General features: G+C 42.7%; 1 non-coding gene across 1 annotated transcript; it reads left to right on the top strand.

The window, feature by feature from the left end:
- The first annotated feature begins 224 nt into the window (after positions 1–224).
- On the top strand, positions 225–331 carry LOC114404770. Its single transcript, XR_003665144.1, has one exon. It is a non-coding gene; the product is annotated as a small nucleolar RNA R71 (small nucleolar RNA).
- The last annotated feature ends 11433 nt before the right edge of the window (positions 332–11764 follow it).

Here is an 11764-nt window from a genome sequence, read left to right as displayed (position 1 = left end):
CAGATGATGTAGCTGAGTTTGTAGCTACCTCATGCACTCCTCTAATGACTATGGCATCATTTCTGGCGCTAAACTGCTGAGAGTTGGAAGCCATCTTCTCAATTAAATTTCTAGCTTCAGCAGGAGTCATGTCTCCAAGGGCTCCACCACTAGCAGCATCTATCATACTTCTCTCCATATTACTGAGTCCTTCATAAAAATATTGGAGAAGAAGCTGCTCTGAAATCTGATGGTGAGGGCAACTGGCACATAGTTTTTTAAATTGCTCCCAGTACTCATACAGGCTCTCTCCACTGAGTTGTCTAATACCTGAGATATCCTTCCTGATGGCTGTGGTCCTGGAAGCAGGGAAAATTTTTTCTAAGAATACTCTCTTAAGGTCATCCCAGCTTGTGATGGACCTTGGAGCAAGGTAATACAGCTAGTCCTTTGCCACTCCCTCTAATGAATGAGGAAAAGCCTTCAGAAATATGTGATCCTCTTGGACATCTGGGGGTTTCATGGTGGAGCAGACAATGTGAAATTCTTTCAAATGTTTGTGCGGGTCTTCACCTGCAAGGCCATGAAACTTTGGAAGCAAATGAATCAGTCCAGTTTTAAGAACATATGGGACATCCTCATCAGGGTATTGGATGTACAAGCTTTCGTAGGTGAAATCAGGTGCAGCTATTTCCCTTAGAGTCCTCTCACGGGGTGGAGGTTGTGCCATGTTCTCAGAATGTGCAAAATCAGAATGCTCATAATCAAAATTATAATGCTCAAGATCAGGATGTTCAAAATCACCAATAACAGAATGCACAGATTCACCAGTAATGGAATGCTCCGAATGATCAAAAGGTATAAAATGATGCCTAACTAAACATGAAAATGCAGTAACTAGGAAGTGATCCTAGGTCGTTTCCCAACGAGCAGTGACAAACCAAATGTTCATAATATACTTGCAGTAACAGTAATGATTGGGGGGGTTTGTTTGTTTTGTGATTAAAGAGCAGAACAAGTAAACTGGAATACAAAACTACTAATATTAAAAACGGGTTGTTTCCTCTGATTCAGAAGCCATTCTCTTATCCTGGGTTATGGAGAATTTGTCCTTAACAGTCAACCACTTAATCCAACCCTATTTCAATTTACTAAGCAAAAATCAACTTAGGGTTTTCAATACGTGATTAGGCACCACATACACCAGTTAGCCCTTCGTCCATTAAGCATGAACGCAAGTTAGGCTCAGAGGCAATTAATCGAACACGAAGCGTGCACTGATTAATATTCACGAATTTGGGATAACTGGTGAAGGGAAAACTGCCAGGAAACCACATTACAAGCGAAACCTCAAAGAGAGTTGGGCTTCGTCCTCAAAAGGAAACAACACCAGAAAATCTAGCCTTCCATGGATTCAAACAGAAAATGCAAATGAAACATGAAGCAGAAACGTAAATGAACAAAAATGTAAATGAACAGAAATGTAGATGAAACAGAAACGTAAATGAGAGTAGAAGAAGAAGCAAGAACGAAATTGTAATTAAAAACAAAAAACGTAAAATTGCATTACGTGAACAGTAGCATTAAGCAGAAAAACGAAAACCCTAAAACAAAAGCTCTGAATAATGAATAGCATAACAGAATGCCTTGCACGAATCCCAAGGCTGCTATTTAAAAAGAGTCACTCAATGTCGCTGGGCCCTATTACAATACTCTGGCCCAAAACGAAATAAACACTAAACAACATAAAATAAAATTGCGAAATTTCCTAATTAGAAATTAACTAAGGTAAGTGCTGCTTTATTTTCCCTCTTCAAGTCCACAACCAAAATCCGGATTAAGCCCAATGTTTCATTAATTCCTGAAATTAGATTAAAAACATCAAATTAGCTAAATGGGCCCAAATAATAAAACTGCCTAATTAATTGACAATTAAGACCAATCAGTAATTAAAATGGTGCAAAAAGGGTTTAGAAAATAGAAGAAAATGATGGCACATCACTTCCTCACATGGAGACAACAATCGCTCTCCATGGTGAGCCAAAAGTAGCCTGCCCTTGAGATCTTCCTAGCCATGGCATGTCCGTTAGCGTGCGTACTGAAAGAGCCCTCATGGACCTCCCCCAGCATGCTCTTAGCTTCTTTAGCATTCACACATTGGAGCAAAACCATGTCATGGTTTCTCTTGTATAGTATGCTGCCGCTCAAGAAGAAATCAGCCACCAATCTCCTTAGCGTTCTCTTGTCGTTGTCAGAAGCCTCAGGTGGGTACTCTTTTCTTTCAACGTATCGCTTGATATCGAAATACTAAGGCTTACCGTCCCGCTCTTCTTCCACCAAACAACAATGTGTGGGTCTGCCATGACACCTTAACTCAATGTACAGTAGGTCTCCGTGCAGTATTAGCTGGAACATGGACACTAAAGTGGCAAGCGCATCCGCCATTTGATTTTCCTCTCGGGGAACGTGATGGAAGGAGATCTCATCAAAGAACTCAGCCAATTCCTTGATATAGGCCTGGTAGGGTATCAGTTTGTGGTCCCTAGTCTCCTATTCTCCTCTCAACTGGTGAATCACCAACGCCGAGTCTCCGTACACCTTGAGTAGTTTGACGTTGAAGTCAATTGCTACCTGGACACCCAGAGTGCATGCCTCGTATTCAGCCATGTTATTGGTGCAGTCGAACCCCATCCTGGCCGTGAAAGGTATATATTGATTGTCCGAAGAGACCAATACTGCCCCAACGCCATGGCCTAAAACGTTTGACGCTCCATCAAACCACACGATCCACTTGTCCTTGTCCTCGTCTAGCTTTTCTTCAAATGAGGCCATGATGCCCTCATCCGGGAACTCGGGATGCATAGGTTGGTAATCATTGAGAGGCTACTGAGCCAAGTAGTCTGCCAAGGCGCTTCCTTTTATCGCCTTTTAGGCGATATAGACTATATCGAAGTCGGATAGCAAAACCTGCCACCGAGCGATCCGCCCCGTGAGAGCAGGCTTCTCAAAGATGTACTTGACCGAGTCCATCTTGGATATCAGCCAGGTGGTATGGCTTAGCATGTACTGTCTTAAACGGTGGGACGCCCAGACTAAAGCTCAACATGTCCTTTCCAGCAGGGAGTAGTTCATCTCACAGGTCGTGAACTTCTTACTCAAGTAGTAGACGACTCGCTCTCTTTTCCCGGACTCGTCTTGTTGCCCCAGCATGCACTCCATTGACTCATCCAAAATCGTCATGTACAAGATGAGAGGTCTCCCAGGCACCGGCGGCATAAGCACGGGAGGGTTCATGAGGCACTGTTTGATCTTTCCAAATGCCTCTTGACAGTCCTCGTTCCAGTGGATGGATTGGTTCTTGCGTAAGAGCTTGAACAACGGCTCACAGATAGTGGTGAGTTGTGATATGAATCTGGAAATGTAGTTCAAACGCCCTAGGAAACCTCGGACTTGCTTCTCGGTACGTGGTTCTGGCATCTCAAGGATGGCTTTTACCTTTTCGGGGTCCACTTCTATTCCTTTCTGACTTACGATGAAACCCAGTAATTTTTCTGACTTGATCCCGAAGGTGCACTTAGTGGGGTTCAACCTCAATCGATACTTCCTAAGCCTTTCGAACAACTTTCGTAGATTGACAAGGTTTTCCTCCTCAGTTTTAGACTTGGCGATCATGTCGTCTACATAGACTTCGATTTCTCGGTGCATCATGTCGTGGAACAAAGCCACCATAGCCCGTTGATAGGTTGCCCCACCATTCTTTAGCCCAAAGGACATTACTTTATAGCAGAACATCCCCCACAGGGTGACGAAAGTGGTCTTTTCCATATCCTCTGGCGCCATCTTTATCTGATTGTAACCAAAGAAATCATCCATGAAGGAAAACAAAGCGAAATTGGCCGTATTATCCACAAGGACATCGTGGTGTGGCAGAGGGAAATTGTCTTTGGGACTGGCTCGATTTAGGTCCCAATAATCCACACACATTCATACCTTCCCATCCTTCTTGGCAACCCATTCCAGGTACCGAGTGACAGCCAAAAAGCCAGCGTCAAATTGTTTCTTTACTTCTTCTTTTATTTTCAAGGACGTCTCGGGCCTCATCCTCCTCAGTTTTTGCTTTACCGGGGAACACTCAGGATTCAGAGGTAGTCTGTGTTGTACGATGTTAGAACTCAAACCGGGCATATCTTGGTACGATCAGGCAAAGATGTCTTGGTAGTCTTTCAGCATGGCCATTAATTCTTTACGGATGGGTGCGGTCATACCCGTGCCTATTTTTACTTCCTTTTTCCCACTGCCGGTTCCTAAGTCTACGAGTTCTGTCTCTTCTTGATGCGGCCTCATCTCTCGGTCCTCCTGAGCGATTATCCTCTTCAGCTTTGGGGGAAGCCCCATATCCTTGTCCTCTTCATTCTCCGTCCGACTTGCTTCTTGCTCGAAATCGACGGCCGGGTCCCCAGTATTAGTACCTTTGCGGGACTCGTCATTGGATCTGTATCATTTTAAGCGTAACAAGGAAATAAACATGCAAATGAATGAGAATGGGTAGAGGCGCAGGGACAGATGAAGGAAGATCTTTATATTATAACTTCAAGAACAAAAGACATAATGCCTTAACAAAAGGAAACTCTAAAGCCTAGGCCCAACCGTAGAGTTTTAAAGCTACAAAAGGTTACATTATGCTTGTCGCGTAAACGTCTAGGCATTCCTCCACACGCCAATTTCCTAGTTGGAAACCGGGAGGGCATGGCTGTACCGAATCCAATCTCGTCGGGGAGTCATCATCACATATTGCGGCGACTCGACCTTCGCGTCTTAAACCTGCACTTATGAAGCTCTTACTGATGTGGCACGGCGGGGCCTCTTTGGCTCGCTGTCCCAACCGCGGGCCCTGGCCTTTGTTCTTCCTTTTCGAGATATTTTTCCTTATGTTAGCCTGCGTAGGTTTATAGCCTAACCCAAACTTCCCGCAATTTCCTCTGGTGCTTACTAGGCTGGTCCTACCGCCGTTGTTCTTGCCCAAACCCATTCCAGGCTCGTAGCCGTGCCCCAGCATCACCCGGGCCACCATCATTGCGGCATCAGATAGGCGGGGCTGCCTAGGGAGGGAATCTACGGAGGCGATGCTTACTACCTCAAAAGATTGGAAATCCGTTTCCAATGAATCCTCTGCGGCTTCCACGTATGGCATAGAGGAAGGGCAACTTACCAGGACGTCTTCCTCATCGGATACTATGACCAAATGTCCTTCCACTACAAACTTCAGCTTTTGGTGGAGTGTGGAGGGGGTGACTCCCACTGAGTGGATCCATGGACGCCCCAAAAGACAGTTGTAGGCCGGGTTGATATCCATCACATGGAATGTAACCTGGCAGATATGAGGCCCTATCTGTATTGGGAGGTCGATCTCTCCCCTTACCTCTTGGCAGCTGCCGTCGAAGGCACGGACCACCATGGAACTTGGCCTTAGATGGGAAGTGTTAAATGGTAATTTCTCCAATGTGCTTTTGGGCATCACGTTCAGGCTTGAGCCATTGTCGATGAGTACTTTGGCCATAACGTGTTCCATGCATTTGACTGACACATGCAAAGCCTCGTTTGTCCTCTCCGCTCGACGGGGATTTCCTCTTAAGCGAAGGTGAGGTAGTTGTTGGCTGTGATGTTATTGACGATTCCTTCAAAGCCTTCTACGGAGATGTCTTGGGCTACGTGAGCTTCATTCAAGAATTTTACCAGCAAAGCTCGATGAGGCTCAGAGCTCATGAGCAGTTCCAGAAGGGAGACTCTAGCTGGGGTTTTGTTGAGTTGTTCAATGACTTTGAACTCGCTTTGTTGGATAATGCGGAGGAACTCACCGGCCTCCTCAAGTGATACCTCTTTCTTGCCACAACCCTCTCTTCCCTCGGAAAGATCCTTCGTCAGAACATCCTCGTTCGGTGTGGGGATCACTTTGACATTTTTTCCTTTCATCATCCTTGTTTTCCCTTTAGTGTTTGTGGGCTGTATCGACAGGCTAGGGGGTGCGAGCACGTGACCGCTGCGGGTTATGCCGCTCAGCCCAGTGATATTGGCCACTTTGGCTGATAGTGAGCTGGTATCGGTAGCTTCTTCCTTCCTACCGCTCGGAGGGGCATACCTCCACGAAACTGCGCGGCTGTTCTCGTAAGGAAACAGAATAGATCTGGAGGTCGAGTTGGAGCTGGAGTCCGAAGAGCTCCCCCCTGTGGGGGTGTGGGCACCCTTGGTTGGGTGAGTGCCGTATCGGAAGAGACCTCAGCGCGAGCCAAAAAACTCAAGTGATGTTGCACATATTGGTGGGTACCGTGGGGGGTTTGCGGTGGCTTGAGCCATGCAGGTGTTGAAGTGGCGGTATGGGCATCTCCCTCTTTCTTCTTTTCCCCTGCTATTCCGGTCCTCCTACTGCTGGCACCTATCGGGGAGACACAATCAAACTTTCCCCTCTTCAAACCCACCTCGATCCTTTCTCCAGCGAAGACCAAGTCCGCGAAGATCAAAAGTTCCAGGATGTCCATGAACGGGGCCCATTTGCCTTGACTTGCCAAGACTCTCGCCTTTGCTTCCAAACATTTCCTTGGTACCCCAACCACCCCATTTTCGACTTGCTTCCCGCGGTCTAATTCCTGTGTCGAGATTTTGACTATTTTAGAAATTCTAGCTAAGGAGGGATATAATCCGAGAAGAGGTATGGTTTCCTTCCTCCCAAAGGGCATCCCAGGATCTCTTCAAACTCTTCCACCGTGGGTGTTAACTGGAAGTCCCCAAAAGAGAAGCACCTCAAAGGCTAGTCATAATATTGGGCGAGGGAGGCAATAGCCTTCGTGAATATTTTAGTAGTGAACAAGATGTAGTTTCTATGGTTTTGGTAATTTTGACACATCTATAAACTGATTTGGGATGCTGGAGACTATATTTATGTTTTTCTGTTTAGAGCTTGTTATAAATTGTTGATGGGATAACTTAAAGATATTTGTGTGTAGCTTACAGACACCAAATCAATGCAAGCTATGTGCCATGTTTATGTAGCTATCTTTTCCATATGCATTGCTGATGTTGAATCTTCTTCACAGGTGGAGAAATATCTCTAATTGCAAATTAAATTGGTTCCACTTCCACATACATTCTTTTTAAGTAATTTAATTCCATGGAGAATATTTTTTAATTGAATGATAGTTTTCCCATAGACACTTGATTTGATCGGTCCAGTTTATGGAGTAATTGATAGAGGTGCAACCATCCTGTCTTATGATCCTTTACATGAGATTGGAGATCCTATGACAAGGTCCAAGGCTAAGGAGGAAGAAGCAAGCATTGCAAGGTCTGTCAAAGATCAAAGAGAAAGACCAATGTGAATTAAGGGTTACACCTAATTGGATCACTTTCCTACAAATTGATGAAGATGCTTTAAGATCAACTTGAAGAATCACTTTGGAAAACTCAATTTACAAGGCAAGAAACATCCATGGGTTGAGTTGATCAATTTTGATGGACTATTAATATTGGGCTGATTAGATAATATAACCAAGTCCAATTTTTGTCATTTTATTTGTAATTTTCGTACTATTTTTTGGTTGGATTTTCTAGTGACTTTTCATTTTCTTTTAGCTTTATTAAATGCTTCAGGTCATTTAGTGTGGCTAGTGGGAATTTATTTTCGTGTTTATTGTCATTTATTTTCATTTAGTGGCATGCAATTATCAATGTATTTGGTAAATACATATTAGTGAGAATTTATTATAACATTTCAAGATTAGCGTATAAATCGCCAAGAAACACTTCTACTCTCTAAAGACAGCTTTTGAAGATTAATGAAATTTAAGAATTTTTCTATTGTGAGACATTTTTTCTTTGTTCTTGAGTTAAGAACTTGATGGTGATGATTTTACCAGTAGGTCGTGGTTAGCGTAAGTTCCTTTCTTTTTAGACCTGCTTTTAAGACAATCCTAAGTGTTCTTTTATCATGGTACTAGAGTTTCGGCTATTGAAATCAGGTGTTATCTAATCCTTTATGTTTTCTTTTTTCTTGTGTTCATCCTTTGTTCTTTTCCTTTTGTTTAATAACTCTATATTATTGTTTCATCTTTTTTTGTTTATTTCTTTGAGTCTATCTTTCTTTTTCGAATTCTTTCTAGAATCAATATCTTTTTGTCTTTTCTTTTTTTATAATTATAAAAAAAGTCGTGCAAAAAAAACTTGAGAAAAAGGAAATAAAAAAAAAGAAAAAATTTGGACAATTTTACACTTGTTTACAATTTGAAAAATAATTCAAAAAAGTGTGACTGTTGGTCTTATTTTGTTCTTGTTCTATCAATCTTCCTGATGTGATCCTTATTTGGAGTGGATCACTTGATATAGGTTACAAAACTTTGGATGACGCCACTTTTGGATTGGAAAGGTAAGTCAGGTAGACGCCATAAGGATTACCTTGATAAGTCTGAGATTGGTTCAACAAGGAACCCAGAGAGAAACTTTCACCAAATTTTATCAAATGCCAAAAGTTCCTTTATTGTAAACGAAATCCATACATATAGAGTATCCGAACGAAAAGATAGAAATAGACATGGGTCATTAAAACAGTTTGGGCCAAAATTACAATGAAAACAAATTATAAATAAAAAAATGGAACATATTTGGCATGTGCCTTCAAATTAGTCTGGGCCTTCTGCAACAATTAATATTCTTAGTAGTGCCTCTACCTTTGCCTCTAGGCCTTCATCCTTCTTCACTTGGACCTTGTAAGTATGCCTGCTACCATTTGTTGGAGGGTATCCACTGACTGTTTGATTCTACTCTTGATCATAGGTCCATGTATTTGGGCAATTTTAGGATTCTCATCATTTCCTCCTAGGAAAGCATTTGCCCTCAAATGTTCAGAATCATCACTTGGTTCAAGTACCACTTCCTTCCTGTTCTTGTTGGCTTGCTTGGCATAACTTTCATTCTTCTTTGTAATTTGAGCCTTCGCTGGCTCATGCAATCTTTTCACATACTCAACTTTAGCCTGTGCATCCTTATGCCGAGTCTCTTGGGGATTGCTTTTGTAAGTTGGCCTATTAGGCAATGAAGCTTCTTGAAGGAGATCAATTTGATGTTGTATGCCTCTTGAAGGTGGCAATCCATGAGAAATCTCCTTGGGAAAGACATCTTTAAATTCCTGCAATAAGGGTTCAACACTAGGAGAAACATAAATAGTTAACTCATTAGAATTATCAGTAGGAATTTTACAATCTTTGCAATATAGTAGATAGAGTGGCTCATGAGAAAATAACATTTTCCTCACTTCACTCGCCTTTGCTAAACAATTAAATTTTTTCTCATGTGTATCACCCTTGCTCTCATGTGTATCACTCTTTCTCTCATGTGTACCACTCTTCTTTTTGCTATTCCTCTTTGGTGCCTCACTCTTTTCTTTCTCTGGTTCTCTCTTTTCTCTCATTTTGATTTGCTTATCGCACACTTCTCTAGGGGATAGAGGCTTAAGAATAATCTTCCGGTCATGGTGCTGGAAAGAAATTTTGTTGGTTAAGCCATCATGCACTGCTTTGGTGTCATACTTCCATGGTCTTCCCAACAGTATATGAGTCGCCTCCATTGGAACCACATCACACAACACCCTATCATTGTATCTTCTAATGGTGAGACACACCTCAACCTGCTGAGTCACCTTTACCTCTTCATCTTCACTAAGACACTGAAGTCTATATGGCCTAGGATGGGGTTGAGTATCCAAATTCAGTTTGGACACTAACCTGGAACTTGCAACATTGGTACAACTTCCTCCATCAACAATTAAAGAGCAAAGCTTACCATTAATTGTACATCTGGTGTGGAAAATATTTCCTCTTTGGGTGTCATTCAGTGGTTGCATCTAACTTCCCAAGAGCCTTCTGACCATTATCATATCATCCTGCATAGCTTCCTCCTCAAGCTCTTCTTTCACTTCTTCTTCTTCACTGATTTCAGATTCACTGGTGATTTCTCCATCTGCCTTCATGATCATGGTCCTCCTAGTTGGACAGTCAAAAGCAATATGTCCTCTGTCTAAGCATTTGAAGCGTTTTATGTTTCTGGTACCAGTGTTGGATGATGAAGCATAATTATGCGTGGTTTTAACACTTGACACTATTGACTTTCCATGTGGACTTGACGAGTTGCCTCCCTCCTTCTTGGATCTGTTGTTCCAATTCTGGTTGAAATTGTTGGATGTGTTCCTTCTCGCTACAATTTTCCTCTTCAGCTGTTGTTTAACCTGGACTGCCTTATGCAACAAGTCATCTAATTCCACGTATTCCTGTAATTCAACAACATCTCTAATGTCAGGATTCAGGCCACTCAGAAAATGAGCCATCGTGTCCTCAATGTCCTCTTCAATGTTGGCCCTCACTAGTGCCATCCCCATCTCCTTGTAGTACTCCTCCATAGTCAAACTTTCCTAGGACAGCCTTTGGAGTTTCTGTCGCTTGGTTCTGTTGTAGCTAGTTGGAACATACCTCTTTCACTTAACCCTTCTCATCTCAGTCCATGTATCTATCTCGCGCCCCTCCTCTCTCATCATCTCTCTTTGATTTTTATTCCACCAAACAAGAGCATAGTCTGAGAATTCAAGTGCTGCTAACTTTACCTTCTTCTCTTCATTGTAATCATTGTAGGAGAATACATGCTCAATCTTCATCTCGCAGTCAAGGTAGGCATCTGGGTCACTTCTATCTTTGAAAGGGGTTACATTGAGTTTTACTCCCTCAATTCTATTCTGCCCCTCCATTCGGTTTGATCCATCATTGGCCCTTCTATTCCCACCATAAGGTCTCCTAGCATTTGGATTCATTTGGTGCTCTAGTCCTTCTATTCGTTTGTAGAGCTCTTCATTGTTACGGTTCAGCAAATGTTGCATTTGTGTGGTCATCACGTCTAGTAATAAGCACTGAGATCCGTCCAGTTGATGATATTCACCACCACCATCACCAGCTCCTGTAACACCCTGAGACATTATAAGTTATAAATTGATGTTTAATTGTATTTATTGTGTTATTTGACTATATGATAGACTTGAATGAGTTGAAGTATGCCTTGAACTAGTCATGTGTGAATTTCTTGATATGGATGTTGAATTATGTGGAGTTTTGTTGAGCTAAGTTGAAAGTATGAGATTTTAGATTTTACCAAAACATAGTTCAGTGAAATCACGATACCGGATTCGTTAACCGTTGGATCATCTTCAAATTTTCTCTAGATCTCCCTAAGATATGTTTCTACAGTCTTGCCATTGGGATTTGGAACATAATAACTTTTGGTCTCCCACTAAGCGAGAATGGAGCGCTAAGCGCAATTCCAACCGAGGGGAATTGCGCTGAGCGGGCCAAAGCTGCGCTAAGCCCAATTCCAATCGAGGGGAATTGCGTTGAGCGGCCCAAAGGTGCGCTAAGCGAGCCTTAGTGCAGGGGGGCTGCGCTAAGCCTAAATTCTTGCGCTAAGCACAAGAAGTGAACTTCGGCTTAGCACGACAGGCCCGCTAAGCGAAAGTTACAGGTTATAAATACGTCCTCGGTGTGAAAAACACGATTTTCACTCTCCTCTTCTCCCAAAAACGTCTCCCAAACCCTAAAACCTTATTTTCCACCACCCAAGAGCACCGGTGGCCGTTGTAAGCCGCTGTTGCTTGCCGTTGGACCCCCACACCAAGAGGAACACTTTAATTGGAGCGGAATCCTCAGAATCCTCCTCGAAGATTCGATGGAGAAAATCCATTAATCCTCCATTTCAAAGTTTC

Source organism: Glycine soja, chromosome 2, assembly GCF_004193775.1.
Source record: "Glycine soja cultivar W05 chromosome 2, ASM419377v2, whole genome shotgun sequence".
Taxonomy (NCBI): Eukaryota; Viridiplantae; Streptophyta; class Magnoliopsida; order Fabales; family Fabaceae; genus Glycine; species Glycine soja.
This window is presented reverse-complemented; position numbering and strand designations above follow the sequence as displayed.